Genomic DNA, 5,556 nt, shown 5'->3' with positions numbered 1-5,556 from the left:
ATCCGACGGGGGGCCCAGGTCAGCCCCCAGCCGTGCTCCTGTGCCACATCCCACTGAGCACGCAGGGAATACCTCAACGTACAGCCGTGCCATACATGTGTTAGTCTGAGAGAGGAAATATACGAAGAGAAGACAGACAGTTGCAGGCTTAATCATCAGTGTGAAAGCTCTTAAGAAATGAACTGGGGTATCATTAATTCAAAGGTCTAGTGTGGGATCACATTAAATTAACAAGGGAGAAATGTCAACAGCATTTAATATTAAAAAAGTTAATATTTAGAAAGAGAAGAAATTCTTACTGTAGTTCAATAAATTGCAAAAAAGACTTCTTGATGCGTTTTTAATTGGTCTTGTGTGACTTCTATGAGAAAAAATTGTAAAAATCCTTAAAACAAGATAAGTTTACTTAGAAGATGAGCAACATAAGATATTGCAACTTGTTCTCATAGAGTATCTTTATTATTGGTGTATTTTTGTGCACTGGCAACCTGTTTCACTTACACACAGACACACAGACACACACACACAGACACACAGAGACACACACACACACACACACACACACAGACACACACACACACACACACACACACACTACAGGCCATTTGCCACAGCGTCCTGTGAGCGATTGGGTGTTAGGTGCCTTGCTCAAGGGCACCTCAGTCGAGTGTATTGAGGGTGGAAGAGAGCATTATTCATTCACTCCCCCCACCTACATTTTTCTGCCGGTACCGAGAATCGAACCTGCAACTTATCAGTTGCGGGTTCACTTATCAGGATTATCAGTCTGACTCTCTAACCATTAGACTGCCTCAAAAAAGTCCAGGGGCGAGTGCGAACACAGTCCCCCACTACCATTAACCATTAAAGGTGCCCTAGAACTTTTTTTTAAAAAGATGTAATATAAGTCTAAGGTGTCCCCTAAATGTGTCTGAAGTTTCAGCTCAAAATACCCCTTAGATTTTTTTTTATTAATTTTTTTAACTGCCTATTTTGGGGCATAATTAGAAACGAGCCGATTTTTCGAAACATTTAGAAAGACAATTTACAAATATCACTAAAAATATCATGTACTCATGGATCATGTCAGTTATTATTGCTCCATCTGCCATTTTTCGCTATTGTTCTTGCTTGCTTACCTAGTCTGATTATTCAGCTGTGCACAGATCCAGATGTTCTGCCCTTGTGTAATGTCTTGAACATGGGCTGGCATATGCAAATATTGGGGGCGTACATATTAATGATCCCAACTGTTACGTAACAGCCGGTGTTATGTTGAGATTCACCTGTTCTTCGGAGGTCTTTTAAACAAATGAGATTTATATAAGAAGGAGGAAACAATGGAGTTTGAAACTCAGCGTATGTCTTTTCCATGTACTGAACTCTTGTTATTTAACTATGCCAATATAAATTCAATTTAATTCTAGGGCACCTTTAAATGCAGTCAAGATTCCCACATTTGGGGAATTGGCAGGAGTAAGCACAGCCGGAGTGCAATGGCCAAGCCTCGCCCTGGGTAAACCACCTTCTTGATCACGGTGTCTCCCCTTCAAGGCAACTGAGAGAGGCTGAATTAAACCAATATTTCTACTTGCCATTGTGAAGCGTTTACTAGAGTTGACTGAGTGGATCATGAAGTCTGAGAAGAAAAAAAAAAAAAAAAAATCGGACAATACAGATTTAAGGGCGCAGATTTAATAAACGGTGCAAATTAACTAGTTTTGCGCATAATCTACTGCAAATTAAAGACACAGACACAGTCAAATCATTTACATAATGACCAGCGCGATCTACCAAGAACAGTGCAGATTAGCGTCACAAATAAGCAGAGCTGATATTTATCAGGTGCGGGTCGACACAGGCACAACTTGTTACAAGTAATCTGACAAACATGTACACACATAGATATATAGGCCAACAAGGCTTGGCAAACGATGTTTGGACAACGTCTTCCTCTGGCATTCCAAAGAAATTAATATGAGAAAATATGAAAATATCTTCTCCCTTCTACCACGCACTCTCTGTTCTCTGCAGCGTCTCCTCCTAGGAGCAACAATTGCAGCCCTGTCGCAAAATGGGTTAAGACATGCTTTTTTTTAAATAATGTTAAATAATGGCGCAAATACCAGTAAATTGACGAGCGCAAACATTAGTAAATCATGCTGCATGACTCATTTAAATACTCTCCTCCCATTAATTTGGCACCTGAAATGGAAACTCCTACAAATGCATATGCAATAAGGTCATCTGCAAAAACAACTCAGTCCACGCCTTTTCAGCGCTAATTTTGCAGTGTATGTCTTTAGTAAATCCTGACAGTATTTTTTTAATGCAAGAGGGTTTGTGCTGCCGCAAACCGTTAGTGAATCTGGCCCTAAGTATTTTTACACATTTTTAAAAGAGAAAAAATATTAAAGGGGACCTATAGTGCCCCATTTACAAGATGTAATATAAGTCTCTGGTGTTCCCCAGAATGTGTCTGTGAAGTTTCAGCTCAAAATACCCCACAGAATCATTTACTATTTGGGTGTGAGCAAAAAAAATGCGTTTTTGTGTGTGCCCCTTTAAATGCAAATGAGCTGCTGTTCCAGAAGAGGGTGGAGCTTTAAGAGCTTGCGCTTCAACAACAACAAAACTGGAGAATCTCACGCAGCCAAAATGTCAGAAATTGAGGTGTTCAGCCTTGCATGTTTGTACTAGGGTCAGACACTGCATCTACAACAACTCTTCCTCTTCTCTAAAGCAGCCCAACATGGCCTCACCCCCTTTGCTGCATGTTCCCGGGGGGGCTGGGTTTATGTAAATTCTGGGGTTTGTGATGTAACCAACCCGGGAAGACGCTCTTAGTCCCTACCAGCCATTTGTTGTAGTCCTTAAAAAGCGATTTCTGTAAAAGAAAATATCTCTTTGAGCATTGTAACTTTGCAGATGTTGTTTATGCTCAAACAGCAACATTACACAATTACTAAAGTTAAAAAAGTGAAATCATAATCAAGGACCCCTTTAAGAAAATAACTTTTGCACCACTTTCAACGTATGTGAACAAAGCGAGTTTTGATCCAATGCATGTCCTCATCATTCTATGCTTTTCTCCACATCATTTAGTGTCCTCCTACCCTCCTAAAAATAATTAAAAGGCCAATAATGAAAAAGAGAAATTTCACTCTCAAGCAGTACTACTATGGCTACCTGAAATGTACCTTGCTAAATGAGCTTATCGATAGTGGCACAAATGAACAAAATCACATTTTGACACATCTAAGATGCAAGATCCATGATAGAATGAAATTATCACTGCCAGCCAGGAAACAAATTCAATACTGTGATGGACCTTTGATGGACCCCTATGATGGAGACCTCGGTAAGACAAGCTTATCATGGCATCGATGTCTGGGTGTTGTTAAGACCAGCCCCGCACCATTGACCATGACAGGCGCTAAATGCTACAGTGAGTATTTATGGGACATCTCCACGGTCTGCAACCAGCTAATCAGAAAAGGCCAATACTTTCAACCGGGCAACAAAACATGAAGGTCAGCGAAGGCAAGAAAAACTTCTACAACTACAATAGTAAGCATCAGATGAAACCCTTCAACAACTGATGCTTGACCTGCAGGTCAGATATTTCCCATGGCCTCCAGTCGCTCAGAGTTCAGCTTTATTCTCTTTTAGAGACAGTGATCAAGAGAATATAAGCGTCTGTCCCAAGTGAACAATTTAACAGGAAAAAAGAGACCGATACAGTAGATAGATAGATAAATAAATAAATCTCAAAGTCAAACACGTTTCGCAGGATCAATGTGTAGATTCGGCTGGCGTGTCCTCCGGGTGCCAGACTCAAAAGCTCTCTCGCTTTACTTCAAAGAACGAAGACATTTGAATTTCTAATCTCGATCCTATCAGCAGGCCCAAGGCTCAGCGACTGGCAAGAACCTGCATATACAGGAAAACTAGGACAGTATCTGGGCAGCTTGAGAGGGATTCACACCTAAAGCCCAATTAATAATTTTCATCACGACTTCAGGAGCCAAGCAGAAAACGGAGAGTCTGCGCTAGGATAATGGAGCGTTTGCGACTCAGCCGGAAAGTTTGTAACACCACTGAAAGCATTTTGCCGTAAGGCCACATACATTTCTCAGACAATTCAGTCACACCTGCAGACAAGATAAAGCGATACACTGTGAAACAGTTAGACAGGGATCTGTACAAATGAGCAGGTGTGATGCAAAGATAAATAAATAAATAAATAAATAAAAGCACAGTTGCACTGCAGGATGTCCTGCAATAGGAGATACACCTGTTCAGATGACATTTAGCTCTGGAAATGTCAAACATGACTGTTTGTGCATCATAATTTCATGTTTTATGCATCACTTTAAAATGTGTGCTTTGTGAAAAGTGTTGAGACTGTCAATTTGGGAAGTTTCTGAACTTTCATAAAAGTCACAAATAATCTTGATCTCTGTCTATGTGCCATTGGTGAAATAAATACTTTTAGACATTTATTATGTTACAAAAGATTTAATGCTGTTCAAAGGTGTAATGCTGTTATTTTACAAATAAATGCTGTTCTTTTGAATCTATTTATCAAAGAATTTTGAATAAAAAGGTATCATGGTTTCCACAAAAATATTAAGCAGCACAACTGTTGACACTGATAATAAATGTTTCTTGAGCATCAAATCATCATATTAGATTAATGGCTGCTGAAAATTCAGCTCTGCCATCACAACAATAAATTACATTTTAAAATATATTCAAATAGAAATCAATTTATTTATAGTAATATTATTTCACAATATTACTATATTATTTTTTTTTTTAACAAATACAGCCTGGCTGAGCATAAGAGTCTTATTTCATACATTTAAAAAAATCCTACCAACCCCAATTATATTCTTCCTGCTCTGACGAACAGACCCTTGCATTGACAGTAGAGGCCATTGTCACTCATGTGAGGCTGTACACCTGTGGTGCTCCGAATCTTAAATCAATTTCTTCCTGTTCCCCATAGAGCAAGACACTTCACCCCATAATATACGAGTCCCTGCCAGCTATCAATCAATAGAGCTGGATCTGCCAATTCTTCTGCAGTAAGAACCTTCAGTCCAGACATGCAGTGACATTATGGTGTTGGTAGGAGTGACAAGAAACACTTTTGAAAGAAAGAAAGAAAGAAAGAAAGAAAGAAAGAAAGAAAGAAAGAAAGAAAGAAAGAAAGAAAGAAAGAAAGAAAGAAAGAAAGAAAGAAAGAAAGAAAGAAAGAAAGAAAGAAAGAAAGAAAGAAAGAAAGAAAGAAAGAAAGAAAGAAAGAAAGAAAGAAAGAAAGAAAGAAAGAAAGAAAGAAAGAAAGAAAGAAAGAAAGAAAGAAAGAAAGAAAGAAAGAAAGAAAGAAAGAAAGAAAGAAAGAAAGAAAGAAAGAAAGAAAGAAAGAAAGAAAGAAAGAAAGAAAGAAAGAAAGAAAGAAAGAAAGAAAGAAAGAAAGAAAGAAAGATGTTTCTTGTACATTTTACAGTATTTATGTAAATATCTATAATGGTACTCGAGAGCCATCTA

At 38.5% G+C, this 5,556-nt stretch overlaps 1 pseudogene; it reads right to left on the bottom strand.

Moving 5' to 3' along the window:
* Positions 1-1,436: 1,436 nt before the first annotated feature.
* Positions 1,437-1,562, bottom strand: LOC137027445 (U1 spliceosomal RNA; annotated as a pseudogene).
* Positions 1,563-5,556: the final 3,994 nt, after the last annotated feature.

Source organism: Chanodichthys erythropterus, chromosome 9 (assembly GCF_024489055.1).
Source record: "Chanodichthys erythropterus isolate Z2021 chromosome 9, ASM2448905v1, whole genome shotgun sequence".
Lineage (NCBI taxonomy): Eukaryota > Metazoa > Chordata > Actinopteri > Cypriniformes > Xenocyprididae > Chanodichthys > Chanodichthys erythropterus.
This window is presented reverse-complemented; position numbering and strand designations above follow the sequence as displayed.